Source organism: Chanodichthys erythropterus, chromosome 24 (genome assembly GCF_024489055.1).
Source record: "Chanodichthys erythropterus isolate Z2021 chromosome 24, ASM2448905v1, whole genome shotgun sequence".
NCBI lineage: Eukaryota > Metazoa > Chordata > Actinopteri > Cypriniformes > Xenocyprididae > Chanodichthys > Chanodichthys erythropterus.
This window is the reverse complement of record NC_090244.1, coordinates 23934514-23952706: the sequence shown is the minus strand read 5'-3', so window position 1 is coordinate 23952706 and position 18193 is coordinate 23934514. Positions and strand designations below refer to the sequence as shown.

At 38.5% G+C, this 18193-nt stretch overlaps 1 long non-coding RNA gene across 2 annotated transcripts in view; it reads left to right on the top strand.

Moving 5' to 3' along the window:
• LOC137015380 (uncharacterized) overlaps positions 1 to 14561 on the top strand; it is a 232803-nt gene extending 218242 nt beyond the window's left edge. For both annotated transcript variants that reach the window (XR_010893952.1, XR_010893953.1), the window contains exon 3: positions 14406 to 14561. This is a non-coding gene — a long non-coding RNA (uncharacterized lncRNA). The remainder of the gene's footprint in view (positions 1 to 14405) is intronic.
• The last annotated feature ends 3632 nt before the right edge of the window (positions 14562 to 18193 follow it).

Sequence of the window (18193 nt, the reverse complement as noted above, 5' to 3'; positions counted from 1 at the left end):
TATTGGAGCAAATTCAGTAAGCAATTTTTTTAAGCAACTTGAATATTATATTATTTATCTAAAGTTTAAAAAAGCAATCTTTTTGCACTTACACATTTGCAGTGTTTAATTGTTGAATGGGTCTCTTGTCTTGTCCATAAGCTCAGTCTCAACAACAGGCTATTTCTTTTCACCCACTGACTTGTGAGTACAGCAGATGCCAAATTGGCTCAATAAATTTTTGGGGTATATATATTTGGGTATGTGTATGTACTTGTCTGTCATTCAGAATTTTTTTTTTCCTCTTGTGAAGGCACCCTCTTGATTTGACTGCAGTGGGTGTGGTGGTATTCAAAGACCTACTGTGTGTCTATTATTTCCGTGGGCTCTAATAAATCCCAAAAAACTTGAAACAGATCCAAAGGTTAACACTCTCCTGGCTTTTTGCTCCCAAATCCCTTTCTTTCTCTTTGCATGTTTAGGCCACACACACATCTGGAGTTTACAGAGCTAAGATTAGCAGCTTTTACAAGCCCAAAATAGGAACCAAACTGCTTAAAATTGTCTTGAAATTTCAAGTAGTTATTGTTTTACACAGATGGGCTCTATTAAACGAGACTGAAGGAGTTAAAGAATGCATCGTTGTTCATTTTTATTGTCATAGGCAGTTAGTAAGGAGAAAAAGGTATGGATGTATACAGGGGTTAAATTGGGATTTGTTATGTGGGGGGGCTCTGTGGTTTCAGGCTTTCGAGGGGTGCATGTGTATGCAAAGACTACAAAATCGTATCATTTGACAAACTGTAAAATATAACAAGTTGAGAGAGCCCTCTGCTATGAACAATAAAATGCTGATCAAAATCATTCTATAGATGCTGGTAGTGTGAAAGCTACATCTGATGACAATAAAATCTTTCTGTAGGCCTTGCCTTCTCCTTTGTGCCAGTATCAAATATAAGAGTGATGCTACCATTAAAGGACAGAATATAAATACAAAATACAGTGCTCGACATTAAGCCTGGTTTTGTGCTTGTCTTTATCTGGTCAGGGAAGTAAAATTCTCTTTCACTTCAAAAAATCCACTTGTTCCACAGTCCCGGACAAGCGTATGTCGAGCCCTTGTAAGCCTTGTAAGGCCCCGGCCCAATTTAACCCCTGGATGTATGTTTTGCATGCCGAGATCCCCATCCAGTCAATGTAATAATGTTACAGAATCACCAGTATGAAAAAATCCAGTTCTTAAAGGAATAGTTCAAACAAAACTAAAAATTTGCTGCTTTTCATTATTTACTGATCACGAAATGGTATGTCATGTAAACTGTCTGGTAATCATTGGTTGCAATTTGAAAGGTCAAATGTTTAAACTGGAAATTATTTTAAGTATGAATGATGTGCTTGGCCTGCAAGCCACTGCTGTACCGTGATCTTTTTTGGGAATTGGAAACATGAAATGGCCTTCAGAATTTTGAAAAATTAATTAGATCCACCTTTCCTTCTTTTTATTTGCACGTGAAAATAGTAAGCACTTTTATGGAGCCTGCATGTATTGTGTATATATAATGCATTGATTTTGTAGCTTTTTGTCCATGTTTATTAGCTTTGAGATCTGTATGCTAGTGCACTCCTAAAACTTGAAATTTCTTTTATCATTTATATGCATTTAAATCCTAGTTTGACTCATCCTGCACTCATGGGCATGTCTAAATTGCCATCCAAGCAAATGCTGCCTAGAATGAAATGTCCCTCCCCCTAATATCTCAGCCGCCGATTAGCAGTAGCAGTTAGCAAATCTTGGTTCCTAGCTGTGACGTAAACTATTTGCGTTATATCATGTTGAAATTAATTATAATCTTAAAGTGTTTAGCCAAGAAGAAGTGAGTATGACAACAGAGTGCAATGTCTATTCACTAAGAGCACCTTTAAAATGCATTAAATATACAGGCTTCATAGAGTGTGTTCCAGATCTGCTCTTATTTGAGTCACGCTTGAGTGAAAAATTTCCAATAATGTGCTGGAATTATGGGTAGTAAAGAGAGTGGGTCTGTCTCCTCTCAGCATTATTGACATTATGGTTTGGTTAAGTCTAATATCCACACTGCTGAGACTAAACTGAACCCGTATGGAAATAGTGCAGTGTGTGTGTGCAGAGTGTTCTGCAGTGAGTTTGCTGTCGGGTGAGGTTACTATGAAAACGCCAGTGAAGACAGGAGTTAAAAGAAACCCTGGACTGTTGTAAATAGCAGCAGAATGCAAGATGGTCTGTCATGAATGGGCTCTTTTAGAGGGGGCAGTGTTGACTCAACACCCTTCCCTAACTCTCTCTCTGTCTTTCTCAGTCTCACCAACTCTGTACAATATGCTAACATGTAAATGACCCCAAAAAACACTGTACTGTTGTGGAATGGAAATGCCCTGGTTAAGATTAAATGATGCATGTCAAGACGTCCAGTGGTTTATACCTAATAAATGAAAATCCAGAGTAATCTCTCTAATAAAGCAAAAGTCATGGCTTATTAACTTTAATATTGATTTTATTTGGACTGCATCAATAATGTTAAAATGCATTTAGTTTGCATCAACTCTTGCCAAAACAAGCTGGGCAGTTTTGGCACTGGCCAAACCAAATCATTACTGTGTATTAGAGGTCCTGGTTTTCCACTTGAATGCGTTACATTTGAGTATAATTGAAATTAAACGGAAGCATCAGAGTTCCATTAATGTGAAGAAAGTAAAAAAATATGCAGAATTAGCAGAATTATTGTACCTGCGCTTCAGCTGCATAATCAGTGAATTCTATGTCAGCTCTTAACATCTTATTCTCATAAAAAAAATAAAAAAAAATGCTTCAAAAGAAAGTCAATGTGTTGTGTAGTTGTGGTGCATTAGCGGACTGTTTGTTTTAGTGGGTTAGGTAAAACCTTCTCAAACTTTAGCTGGAGATTACAGTGGAATTTCAGTATTAGTATCTGTATATGCACAGGATCATTCTCTCTTCAATCTTGTTTTGATTTTTTTCATGCCAAAACACCTACGAAGGGCCTCTAAAATGTCAATAAAGCTTCACCTTTCTTTATATTATTACTCATTTGGATTTAATGAGGCCTGTGTGTATAATTTGTAAGGTATTCTTAAAAACCCCAGAAAAGCAAAATTAGATACTTTTAGCTCATGTCTGTTAGCCTGGAGGTCACCTGTATTATGTGGTAATGCACTTTTAAAAGTTCACAACGATTTGGATTTTTCAGCAGGGGTACTTATATTGTAGATGATCCTTACGATCATCTACAATATAAGCACCCCTGCTGAAAAATCCAGCATAAACCAACATTAATTCTGGTTTATGTTGGTTAGAGCTGGTATAGTGCTGGTTGACTAGCATAGTCATGCTGTTTTCAAGCAAAACTGAGCTCCACCACCTCTCCCACTTCCCATGCTGGGGACCAGCATGCAAAACATAAGCCGCATTTCCACCGAAATTACCCAGAAAACAATTGTACCAGGAACTTTTCTCCCAGGAACTTTTTGCCCCCCCCTAGACCTGTTGCCTTCTGCATTTCCACGTGGTCTAAAGTACAGTGAAGATTAGGCTAATTTGTCTGGTGACGTAGTACTGCGCGCGACTGTTTCTTCCTGTCAGTGACGGACCACTCGTTTCGTCTGGAAAAACATGGTGTAAAAATTTTTACTACAACGACTTTAAGACGATATCATTTAGATGTGATATATACATATATTTATTTACCTTTAACCCACTGTTCATTGGATTCCGGCATGGCAAACAATGCAGTAGCGGAGTCTTTTGTCACCGCTGAACCAGAAAAGGACGGTCTGTGTCCTAGCCAGGCATCTAGGCGGTCAAACCACTTGTTAGTACGCCGATCGGAACCACTTATATTGTTGTGATCCTTTATTTTCTTGTAATCTTGCTTTAGTTTTTTCAACTTCTCTCGGCATCGTTTTCCAGTGTGCACAATCCAAAGCTCGCATAACCGACTTGCTGCTGCGTGGAGTCGACCAATCAAATGCGGCGTGAATCTGACCAATCAGCATGTTCAGCGCCTAGTCCCACCCCCGAAAGTTCCTAAACTTTGAAAAAGTACCACCTCGCCATCAGGGACTTTTCTGAGGGGGAAATTTTACCCGGAACTTTATTTAGTTCCTGGTTCCTGCGGTGGAAACACACCGAGTACCAGCCCAAAGTCCCTAGTTCCTGGGTAAAGTTCCTGCGGTGGAAACGGGGCTATTATTTATGCTGGTGACCAGCAATGCTGGATGTTTTAGGAGGGATGATTTTTTGGAATCAGACATTTTCATTCTATTTCACATAAGATGCAGTCAAATGGCTTAGCTAATTTATAATACTGCAAAAACTGAAAAGAAAAGAAATTAAGGTTTTTGATTAAAACATTTTTCGACCCTTATTCCTCGTCAGGTATTGTTTAAAGCCATTTGAAGCTGCACTGAAACTGTCATTTTGATCTTCAACCATTTGGCGGCCATTGAAGTCCACTATAAGGAGAATAATCCTGGAATGTTTTCATCAATAACCTTAATTTCTTTTCGACTGAAGAAAGAAAGACATGAACATCTTGGATGACATGGGGGTGAGTAAATTATCAGGGAAATTTTATTTGAAAGTGGACTAATCCTTTAAAATTACCTTCATTTGAGCTTGAGCCAAAGCAGCGAACAGGCAGCCATTCTGTACATGGTGACAAAGCCACATCACTGAAATAATGTCACGCATGTCTCAGACAAGTGTTCTCTGTTGGAGAGATTCACTTCCTTTGGCGTGGTATTACTTTTTACTTTGCAGATTGTTTAAATGCACAAACGGTTATATTACACACTAAAGTAAAGGTAAAATCAAAAAAGGATACAAGGTCCATTTTAATTATAGCTACACTCTAAAAAATGCTGAGTTAAAAAGTTGGGTTTGTCCATTTTTAACCCAACTTGGGTTGTTTTTAACCCAGCATTTTTTAGAGTGTAGTCATTGGTTATAATGTAATTGAATGTGGGCTTTTATTTACAGTTCATTGTATGAATAACTTTGTCGGGCCATTTGCTATTTAGTCGATTTGTGTGGAGTTTGATAGCTGCAGATGGTGCAAGTATCAAGTGCTAGCAAATCCATGTGTGGGGTGCTGGCATAAAGAAGTAAACTCAAACACACTTGATGTTACTGCAGGCTCAGCCAGCTGTGTGAGGTTGGATAGACCTCAAGGGCAAGTTCCCCAAAGGCAAGGGAGGAGATGTGATGAGATATTTAGGTAATTACACTGCAAGACAATTAATTAGTTTGGGTCTCCAGCCGTGCACCAGGACAACTCCAGCAGACCTAATTATGTCAGGCCAGCAAATATTTGAGGCAGGGGGCAACTCCCTGAGACCATAGCAACCCACCATAACACAGTTTACAATCTTGAGTAAGGGTCGGGTTGACAGTTTATTTCTTTGGATACTAATACAGCTGTTCTTCTATGAGTGTAGAGAGTAATTATTGTTTTGTAAGAGTCACATTAACCAAATGCAGGAGAAGTTATTCATTTTGGCTTAAATTTTAAGAGTGTTTCTGATTTCTGCATATTGGAATTCCTTCATTTTGTTTCAAAATGTTTTCATCCAATTTGTACTTGGAATAATAGATTTGAATCCTGTGGGTGCAGATGATGTTATACACAATAGAGCTTTGAGAGATCTTTCGGATGTTGTGAGACTAGGTTATTAGAGTTTTGTTAAGCTAGCAACAGAATTGCCGTTTATATACGCTTTTATAGGCAGCCAGTGTAATGTTGTCAAGATGGGCTCAACTATTATTGTACTTGTGAAATAACATTTTGAACTCTAACTTATATGAGAATTCAAAAGAATATCCACCAGCAAAGTGTTACAGTGTATCCAAGACTCCTGACAATTTTCTGCTACACTGGTATCTGCAAAAGATTTTGACTGATTGTATTCGTAATCTCTCTCACATCAGGGTGTCTCTGATGATGTCATGAGTGTCCCTCTAGATTTGTTCATGCAATGAGTAATGACCTGCTGAGAGAGATTCTTTTCTCCTGACATTATACTGGTTACAACTTGCATTGATTTGAGGGTACTGGGGCAAATATCAGGGCCACTTTCCTTGCAAGACAAAAGTACCTACTACTAACAGTGTTCGTGGGCTTGTTTGTTAGGATCCCCAACAGCTTTTGTTTACTTTCCAAAGCCTAAAGACTAAGGGCAATTCCAAGGAATAATCAAGTAATGTGCTGCATTCTTCTAAGAAAAGCCTAGCAACACATTTAATGGTGGCTTCCAAGTGCCGCACCTAAGAAGGTACGAAAGTATAAAGTTGGGGTAACGCTGTAAGTTTTGGCAACAGTTTTGCATCAGATACAAATTTCAGGGATCCTAAAACATTTTCTGTCACAGAGCAAAATCTGCATTCTTAACTCTTGGATACACTGCATAATTTTAGCAATCCTATAAGATCATTACTTTATCACACTGTGCGACATGGATCTACTAAACTTGGGTACGACACGCATGTAGACTGTATGATGATGACACCTGTTGACTCGTTGTTACGGTGTATGGTGCTGTAGAGATGAGGCATATACAGATATCCACAGTAAAGGGTATTTTAATAGATGAAGGAGAGAAACGCACATTACAACAACAAGAACAGACAAAGGAGTGCAGGGAGTGAGTCCATTATAAAGGGTGTGCAGATGATGAAGTCCAGGTGCAGGTGATGAATGCTGATGGGTAGATGACGAGGAAGTGAGTGCAGATGTGGAAACAGGAGGATCATGGGGAATCGAGTCCGGGAACAGAGGGAACTGTGACACTCGTAGGCTACGATGCAAGTTTCTATGGGATAATAAAACATCAGCATGCGCTAGTGGTAAACAAAACACCATGTTGAATCACAATTTGACAGTTGTAGTTTTTATGTGTGCTGGAAATAAAAAGGAAGTGGCGAAAGAAAAAGGGAAAAGAGCTTGAGGTAAGCAGTTTTAAGTTTTATCGCCATGTCGCTTTGTTTTCATGTCCCATTTTTATTGGCTGGTCAGTACACGCAACAGCAAACACACTGTGCGTTGATCATGCTAAATTTCTGACACTGTCAGAAAACCATCGTAGGCTATCTTTGGTCGCAAGACCAGGAAAATAGGCGTCTTTGAACCTCTCTCACTGTATGACATAGGACCACTGATTAAGAGCCACGATCACAGAAATCGCCACGATTGTTTCACGATGGCAATCTTTCGTCTAAGACAGCCAAAAATCGTGCAGTGTATCCCGGGCTTTAGTGTAACATAATTTTCATCATCTGGAGGTTCTGTGGACATTCACTAGATGGCAATATGCACAGTTGTGATGTACTGCACAGTAGTCAAAGAAGAATGTGTGTAAAGAGCAATACAAAACAGTATATCCTTCTCCATCATTTTTGTTTTGGTTCTTGTTCTAAACTTTGCATGCAATGGCGGATCCGCTACTTTTCTTGTTTTGTACTTTCAAGCAAATTTGCTTTAAATGATATGGTTTATTTTGACCCCTCGACGCCACAAGTGTTACTGGTATTGTCCATAAATGTTTTTTTTATTCCTTGATATTCCTTATACCTTGTTGAGCTTGTGAAGTTGCACCAGATTAATTATACTATAGTTTTTTAAATGATATGACTCATTGCTGCCCTCTAACATCTGGTACAAAAAAGCAATTGTACTTTGCATGTGTCGAGCATGTCCATCCGCGGTTGTGTATATTTTGAAATCTGTGCGGACACGGAGTGGAAGATGAAAAATTAAATATATCTGGGCCTTTAGGCTCCAGACTAGTTCTGGCAGTGTCCAAAATTTGGTGTCACAGTCATGCAGTGTGACTCCTCCTACCAACTTTCAACAGGAAAATTGGGATCAAAGTCAAGGCTATGATGTGTATCTTACAATCTGGCATAAAAACCCTTGATGTCGCACAGTGCACAAACAACAGTTTTAAAAGAAAACAAATTGTACAGTGTGCCTGGCTTTTTTAAAAAACATTTTTATAGCAGTTGTCTGCAGTCCCTTTGCAAAAACTCTGCCAGATTTGCTCTAGTATGGTGCCCAGTGTTCAGCATTGGTGACACAGCTTTTGCTAGTTCTCTGTGATGTGATGCGCACCATATTTAGTTGGTAGTCAAGTTGCAGTTTGCTACAGTCAAGACCAGGTCAGATAAGTGCCCATTATCTGTGCATTTTAAGCTAATGACTGATCTTGGTGAAAGCTAATGGTTAAAGATCATGGCTAGAAACGAAAAGTTTATGCTCTAGAATGATTGTACTTGGTTACATGTATAACAGTGTCAGCTAAACAACAAAATGTTTGTTTTGACACAACTCCCCAGATTTTTCACACTTAGCACCCTTATACCACCCTTTGAGCATCCTTGCGGGAAAATACATCCCCTCAGGGTTCAGAAATGAGACTATACTGGGTAAAAAGGGGGCAATCTCTTCCCCACTTGGCCAGTGGCCTTCCTGACTCTGAAACCCCTCAAAAATGACAGCTTAGTTATGGCTTTCCTCAGGGCATAGTTCAGACCATCATAACACTTAGGCCTTGTCCCAAATGGCACCCTAAACAATGACGGTCTTCCTACGAGTCTGCATTTTGACGTAACGCCTCTTTGACTGTTGAGTAGAAGTCTGCTGCAGCTCTCATTTCAGTGAGGACTCTGCAAAAGTTAGCATCGAGGGCATATATCAACCACAATGGGTGACCTATCTGAAACTTAAAAAGACAAATGGGACACACTACGATTTTGTAGACTTCATAATCATGTGCACGCAGCAGCCATTGTAAGTCCACAAGACCGTAAGTGCGTATGAAGTGTGCCTCAGGGCTTTAGTTCATGGGCGCAGAATACGTGGCGGATGGGAGGGACGTGTCCCCTGCATTTTTAATAAAACGTACAGTACTGTGCAAAAGTCTTAGGCACGTCAGTATTTTCACCCCCCCAAAAAAGGTTTTAAGCCAGTTATTTATATCTTTTGCTGTAGTATATCAGTAGGAAATATCCGTTCACATTTCCAAACATTCATTTTGCCAATGATGGTGAGATCAGATCACTGTGTGGAGCACCGGCTGTTGTCACACTCCTTGTGTATTCAAACTGTGTATTCTCACTGGATTAGTACAATTAATGACAAAATTAATGTTTGGAAATGTGAACAAACTACAGCAAAATATATAAATAACTGGCTTAAAACCTTTTTTTGGGGGGTGAAAATACTGACGAGCCTAAGACTTTTGCACAGTACTGTAAATTCGTCCCTCACACTTTTTGCATGACCTGTCATTTTATTGTTAACTAAATTTAGGTGATCTAAACATTATGGAGCGCTCATTCTCGTATAATATACTGGAAGCCAGCGGGCGCTTTCTTGCAGAATGTCCAATACGGTTTCGTAGAAGTAATTCAGCTATTCGCTGAAGCAGCTGAATTAAATGCAGAAATGTATTGACTTATGAAACGTGAAGACAAACACACAATTGCGACAAGATATGGTTAATGTGTGTTTTTCAAGCCATCTCAAGATATTTATTGACAATAAAGTATATGAATAATGCAATGCTAATTGACGACCATTTTAATGTTTTTGAAATAAGTCTCTTATGTTAACCTAGGCTGCAGTTATTTAATAAAATATACAGTAAAAACTGTGATATTGCCAAATTTTATAACAAATTAAAATAGCTGTGTGAATATACTTTAAAATGGCATTTATTCCTATGATCAAAGCTGAATTTTCAGCATCATTACAGTCTTCAGTGTCACATGATCCTTCAGAAATCTTTCTAATATGTTGATTTGCTTGTGGAAACTGATACTTTTTTTTCTGGATTCTTTGATGAATAGAAAGTTCAATGAACAACATTTATTTGCATTTATTGTCACTGTCACTTTGATAAATTTAATGCATCCTTAATGAATGAAAGTATTAAAGGGATAGTTCACCCAAAAATGAAAATTTTATGTTTATCTGCCTACCTCCAGGGCATGTAGGTGACTTTGTTTCTTCAGTAGAACACAAATGATGATTTTTAACTCGAACCGTTGCCGTCTGTCAGTCTTATAATGCAAGTGAATGGTAACAAACTTAATAAGAGTCAAAAAATATGCATAGACAAATCCAAATAAAACCCTGCGGCTCATGAAACGATTGGTTTGTGCTAGAAACCGAACATTATTTATATCATTTTTTACCTCTAATACACCACTATGTCCAACTGCATTCAGCATTCGCTTAGTGAGGTCTGATCGCACTTGGATGCCCTGGGGGTGAGCAGATAAACATCAAATTTTAATTTTTGGGTGAACTATCCCTTTAATATCTCTCTTTTTTTTTTTTTTAATCTTAACACAAATGTTTGAATGGTATCATGGTTTTCACAAAAATATGAAGCAGTACAACTGTTTTCAACATTTATTATAATCAGAAATGTTTTGTGAGTAGTAAATCATATTAGAATGATTTCTGAATAATCATGTGACACTGAAGACTGGAGTAATGATGCTGAAAATTCAGCTTTGATCACAAGTGAAATGCTTGTGAATACTATTAAATTGTAATACTGTTTTTACTGCATTTGATTACTATATTGATTAAATAAATCCAGCCCTGGTGAGCAGGAGACATAGGCCTATTTCAATTGTAAAATTACAATTGTAATGTTAATAAACCTTTGATAGGTACTGTATTTTCTGCCTTATTCTGTCACTGTGATTTTTTTTTTTTTTTTTTTTTTTTTTTTACATTGTATAAAATCCACTTAATGCACAAGTGTTTCTAGTACATAAATCAATCATAAAATTGTCATAAAAATATTAGGGAACATATTGGTTATTGTTCAGAAGTATATTTGATTTCTTATTAAAAGCAAGAGATAAGAAAATAAAAAAAAAATTCTATCAATTAGACAAAGGTCTAATTGGTATTACCGTCTAAAACTGGTAGTACACCCAACATTTCTGTCCCCCACACTTCTGAAATGATGGTTACGCCTCTGCCTTAGTTTAATCTTTATACCTCCAGCACATCCATAACTTACTATAATCTGTTTATATGCACTATAGCAGACCTAATGCACAGGAAATCAGTCATATGATGCACACACTTATCCTTCTTTAAAGAACTGGCCCAGATGTCGATAAAACTGCAGAAAATTGTCGACTGCAACTCCAAATTTGTTGATGGCTTCTTGTCACACGCGAGCCTTGCTGGACTTAATTACATCTTTGTTTTTCTTTTACACGCTGTACACACGTGCACACTGTTTTAGAGATCTGGCATGAGTCATGCAGCACACATGGTCAAATCATCATTCTCTTAAAAGTCAGTGGCGTTAGAGGGAAAATGTCACAATTCACCTCAATCACAGTTTATAACCGCATAAATCAACCACTAGTGTTTCTGTCTACATCCGTCTGTTTCAGAAAAACTTACCATCACTCCAGCTCTCATATCAGTTAGCAGTCTTAGGGAAATTTACCTTTAAAAGTAATGGATTACTCCGTTAAAAAAGTTACATTTTACGGAAAGTAATGTTATATTACTTTTTCTCATCTTGGCAAAAAAGAGTTCTATTTTTGGTAAATGTAAAGGCCCTGTAGATAAATGTGATGTTTTGTGCTTATTAGTATGATTGAATTGTGTCATCGAAGGTCAGCAGCTAAGACATTGGTTAAGAAAGTGAGATTAAATCCATAAAGTATATATGTGTAATTTAACATTTAATTATTGCAAGTTTGCATAATATTCTGAGTTTGCATTCGTGTTGTCAAAAGTACCGACTTTGGTACCAAGTCGGAACTGAAATTTTTAAAATTGACGATACCAGTCATCTTTGGCGCTCTTCACGGAGTGCTTACACAGATACACACGGGAGCATTTGAAAGCAGGTGTCTATGAGCGGATATGTCTATTAGTGGATATATTAGCAAATTATCTGAGTAAGCACTCGGTGAAGAGTGTCTAAGAGGTATATTTACAGTATGTTATTGAAGTGCTGATCATTGTAGCCAATCACGGACGTATCTGTTGCATGAACACAATCAGCCAATCAGAGGTGTTTAAGAATCTGCTTAACAGCGCTCAAAGGCACTGAGACTATACTGGGGAAAATAGATAGGTGGAAATGCTGGTATCGTCACATTTTTAAAGTCGGTGCTTTTGACCAAACTAGTTTGCATTTCAGTTTTTATTCATCTTGAAATACTGAATCTGTTTTTGTGAGATGGCCAAGTGAGATGAGTCACATTTAGCTCACATTTAGTCTAGAACTACAATAAACATCATGTTTACACAATGCATCTGCACTTACAATTTCTCCTAACATGGGGACAGGAGAGCTGTCAGTTAATAAATGGAAAAACAAAAATAACTTATGTTACTTATTTGAAAAAGTAACTCAGATATTTGCTGTAAATTTAAAAGTAATGTGTTACTTTACTAGTTATTTAAAAAAAAAGTAATCTTATTAGTTTCTCACAATACTGCACCCCAACACTGTCAGTTATTATGCTCAAAAAGGCAAATCCAAATTCATTCATTTATTAATCCAAATTAATTTAAAGACCAGTCTTCACACTTAAGTTACAAATATCCCAGCCAGAATCAGGAATTCAGATACTGGAACCCTGGAAGAATTTTATCTCTGCAAGTTATTTTGCAGTGCTGAATAACTTATATTTATTATGTAAACATAAATGTGACAAGAGTATATATAGCTTTTTCATTTTGCAAACTTTTATTGGTCGACAAAGGTGGCAGGACAGTTTGGTAATCTTTAATATTTTTGTTTATTTGGTTTGTTTTATCTTTCACTGCCATCTCTGAAACTTGCACTGCAAACAGTTTTACTGAAAGACTTTCCTACAGGACTATAAATGCACAAGCTGCTCAAGGTATCCTCTTGTGGTGAGGAGAGGAATTACATGCAGTATTCTTGCTGAATTAAAGGAAGTACAGACATAAGATGTTATTTCACTTGAAGCCTTATTTGTGAATAATAATTTTATATTGCAAAGCTGAGTTAAACTTGTATTCCTCTATTCCTTTAATTCTCTCCATGTTTCTTATTTAAAGTGTTAAATAGATAAATGCATTTTTTTCGACAATTTTCGACTGCCTACCACCATTCTGTGGTTTTTGTTCTTCTCATTTAAATCCGCCACAACTATAAACAGAACACTGTCAAATCTTTCAGATAATAAAACACAACATAAATTATAATTATATCTCTCTCTTCATATTGGCTCGAATTCATGTCTCTCTTTTGTTCCATAAAGTTATACGATTTGATTCAATTTGCATTTCCATGACAGCGATGCAAACAAACACTTGCGTGTATTTAGGATGAAAAGAGCATTTTGCAAGGCAAAGCCACAGCACTGACACATCATGGTAGCAGAACATTTGCTTTCATGTCAACCCCAGACTTCATTTACATAACGGTAACTCAATTAGGATAATCTCAGGAGTTTAACGTTCACTTTAAAATAGCCCTGTAATATGCACACAGAAATAAGTGGGAAAAGGAGCGTCTGAGGGTTTTTTTTTTATTATTCAGTTTGCCATGAATGTTGTCATTGATTGTTTCTTTTCAAGGAAAATGTAATTTCTCCTATTAAAAATTCAATATGAATAAAATAGGTTTTGTATATGCTAAAAATATAGTCTCAACTATCATGCTGTGCCTCAGAGTGGAGGAGTGCAAGCATACTGGCCTGGTTTGGCTCACGCTCCCATTAGGGCGTGTGTGTGTGTGTGTGTGTGTTGTGGCATCGGAGCTGGGATTGTAGGCAGACTTCATGCCCAACCCCACTTATAATTACAGACGGCATGCAGCTCTCCTAAAAAGAGTGATTTTCTTGACTGCCATGGATAACATTCACTTTGGCAACAGTGGAAAGCAAGAGACAGATGACAAGAGGGAGAGGGGAAACTCAAAGTTGACTCATAAGTAATGCAAAATATCCTCTTTTTTTCGCACCGGTGCTGCATGGAAGACGACATTGGCACATACACAAATGTGTATGCGCGCCAAGCTGTGCCTTCCCATAAACCGACAGTCCGTTTGATGTCCCGTTTCCTACAGCAAGCCTTAATTAAAATGAGTTCAACAACACTGATCAAAAAGTGCGTCTAGTCCCTTTATTGTGCTTCCTTCGACTAGATCTGTCATAGCCTTCTCTCTTACTGTACTGGCAGTTGGTTGTGGTTGAAGGTTTGCTTTGGCAGATCCCCGGCCTTCTCTTGGCTGGGACAAACTTTGCGTCCTGCTACTGGCTGGGAGGGAGAGGGAAGCGGTGGGGAGGGAAGAGGGGAGAGGTGGAGGCGTGGTCTCCAGCTGGTAATGAAGACTTCTCTTTTCATCCTCAGAACGTAGAATTGGAGTGCCGGGACTGGGGGCTGCACTGCTCCATTGCACTCTCTCTCTTTCTCTCTCTCTTTCTCTCTCTCTCTATCTCTCTCTCTCTCTCTTCTGGGTCTAAACGTGCAGCACAGGAACTGCAGCGGCAGATATGAACCTCTCACTTTCCCAGACTTCACAAGCATGTAGGTAAGAGCTGCTGCTGTCATTGTAATGCCAATGTTAATGTTATTATTGAAAGTAGACATTTGTCTGTCTGGCTGTCTGGCTGTCTGTCAGCATGGGGGGTCTGTGTCCTCATTCTAACACACACATTAATACACATACTGACTCAAAATATGCACTTGTAGGCAGCCAACTCTTTTTCCTTACAAAACTGTTAGTTTGTCTTAAGTCAAGATCTATAAAATTAGGAGCAAATACTAATGACTGTATTTCTGGTTATGACAGCCTAGAGAAGAAATTGATTTGCATGTATCAATGCTGAGGTTTACTCTATGTAAAGGATTTTAGTAGAGAAGTATGTAAAGTGTACAATTGTACGTCTTTTTTATTAAAAAGAAGTGTTAGCTAACTTGAAGTGTACAAATGTATATATGATGTCTATTTTAGATACGTGTGTACACAAAATATGAAGTATATTAATGTGAGTGTGTATACACACGTGCACATGTAAACATTTGTGAGTACTGATACACCGTCAGGTGTGTGTGAATGAATTTGCATTAGCATGTTTATATGAGTGTGTGTGCGTGTGTGTGTTTATTTGCTGTGCTGATTGCCAGAATCTTGCTGAAGGCTTTTCAAACTCATCTGTGTAAATAGAGACTCTGGGATGGAGGGGAGGGGACGGTCCATCATCTGTCTCTCAGCCGCCTCTCTCCTTTGATCTGAGTCCTCTGGACATGTCCCTTCTCCCTGCGGCCCGCTCCAGATCCGGACCGGCCTGCTTTCATCCGCATTCTGAGGAAAATCTCTCCATCCGTGCACTCATTCACCTCCCCCACTCACCTCTATTCTGAGTATCTCTTCGTCTGTCCAACCTCTTTTTACCTTTGAAAGGCCAGCTTGACCTCTTACTCATCATCCATCTGTCCATCACTCCAGCTATCCGTTTGTCTGTCTAATCTTCTGGCCAATTCATCCCTTCAGCTCTGGGATGAATACAACAAACCCCCTGCTTCCCTCTTGGGGTAATGGCTCTTTTTGAAACCTCCCCCGGAAAAATCTTAAGTGAGTTTCCATTAGTTTTTGTGCGGGGCCATGAGAATTATGGTTTCCCAAATGTTCTTCTGAATAGTGTACAGGAGCCTCGGCTAATTGAAAAAACACGTGCAGAGTGAAGGAGACGGACCTACTGTCACAAATGAACTTTCCAGAGCTGGCAGTGGAGAGAGAGAGGGAGAGTTTCATGGTTGTATTTGGCTGGTAAAGTTTTGGTACATATGGACAGGGACATAGAGATGCAAGAATAAAGGGATGCATGGACATAATAGACAGAAGCACTGAGTGACAAAAAAATCTGAGAGATAAAGGGACATATGGACCAAGGGATGTAGCATGAAAGCATTAACCATAGTTGGTTCTTCCTGTCCCGGTGTCTCCTGCCTAACTGTCTTACTGACAGCAGCTGAGAGAAACTCACTATAGTCTGGATAATGTGTCTTCATCAAGTACAGAAGTTCCTGTCCTGGACACTGGAGCAAAGGAAGTGGTATTTGGTTACTAAGCCCCACTAGATACCCGTAAAAACTCTAGTAAAATCTTTCTGGAGTCAATCCACCCATCCACACCATCAAGTACTTCCGACTTCCCATTGGCCCCAAAAGCCAGGTCACTGCAATGCAGAACATCCCAGAGTCAATCCAGCCTGTCCAGACACGGTCCAGCGTCTTCCATAGGCTTATATAGGATTTGCGGTATCTTAGCTGAAAAATGCCAAGCAGTCTCTTGGGCTACATCCAACAGAGATTCTTTGTCTCCCAGTCTGTTTTGTTGAAATCTATATAGAGCATCGTACCAAACGGGGAGAGGGGGGCTGTTCTGGTCTGTATTCCTGGTGCATATGATTGTTTGTTTCACACATTCCTTGTTAACACTGTTACCGGGGGTCTACAGTTGGGTGGGCGTAACAACCAAGTCTGACCTTTTGGCGATGTGTAACTCTAAACCTATCCAGTGGGGATTCCTGAAGCTATTGCATGCGTGCACGTGCAAACACATACAAACACACTCACACACATACAAACTCTGAGCTGTAATGGAATCAGCAGCAGAGCTCTTAACTTTAACTGCTCAGGAGATCAGCAGTTACCAATGCATCATTCCCTTAAAACAAATAAAAATAGCATGCTCCCTATTAGAATTTGGAAAACATTAGGCTCTAATAGTATTTTATCCTCTATTAACTCAAGTGGTGAGCCTTATAAAACCGGTCTTGATTTAATGTGATTAGAAATCCTTCCAAAGAAACAATTTGCGCATTTGGTTTGTGTCATGAAGGCGAGCATTATTATCATTATGACTGTTCATACTTACGGGTAGTGATTTAATCAAATTCTTAGCTCTAAGTATTATGCTTTGCAAAGGAACTTTGCAAGGAAATCCACTTCTTCTTCAGAATCAACTGAAGTAACGTTTGCTGAGTAAGGACAAATATGTCAGAGATGCAGAAAATTGGAGTGTCCTGATAAAGCTAATGAAAGGTTACACAGGAAAGAGTATTACTTGGATACATGTCTGAAGTTGACTGATTCTTGATATAGGCCTTTGAAGTGTATTTTGTTTTGTAGATGATTTTGCCCAAGATATTTGTTGTGACATTGTAGAAAAGCATTATGGGAAATCTTTTTTCCAAATGCTTAACAGGGCATTATAACAGGGATGTGTGTTTAGAATAGTGTGCACATGATAAAAATACAGTTTATGGATTTGGCCTCTTGCTGAGTGTATTTGTGTGTAGACGTGTGAAACTTGCGGTACTAGTTTCACTCAATTATGCCGAAGAGTACATTTGCAGATCATTTATATTTAGTACAACACTTACCAGCAATTATAAATGAAAGGACACATAAAAGATCTCTTTCTCTCTCTCAGACACACACACACACACACACACACACACATTGCGTTTCCACGTTTTATGGGGACTTTCAATAGACACTGATTTATATACTGTACAGACTATATATTCTATACCCTAAACCTACCTATCACAGAAAACTTTCTGCATTTTCACATTTTGAAAAAACATAATTTAATATGATTTATAAGCCGTTTTCCTCATAGAGACCAAAAAATGTCCCCACAAGGTCACGGGTTTCTGGTATTGCCATCTTTAACATAGGGAATACCTAATCCACACACACAAACACACACACAGAGAACTGTGCCTGCAGTTCCATATGCTGCCACATTTAAACTCAAGCAGAAATATAAACACAACTTTATTTTTTTACATCAGAGGGGGCTGCTTTGAAAAATGTGTCAGCTTAATGACTAATTAGTAATGAATTAGTAGTATTTGCTAAGACATCACTGTCAACCATCCTGCGCTGTTTGTGCTACAGACATGAATTAAATTTAAAATGGTGTTGCTTATTGAGGAGGAGTGTTTTATTACTTTTCTAAGCATTCAAAATGGCAAATGATAAAATAGTTGAAAGAATCCTATAAACATAGACTGAAAATGGACCTGAGCCATATCTTGGACCAGTATGTAACCACTTTCAATCATCTAGCAATGACCTAGCAACCATACAGAACCTGCTAAGCAACTCATGACGAGAGGTTATTC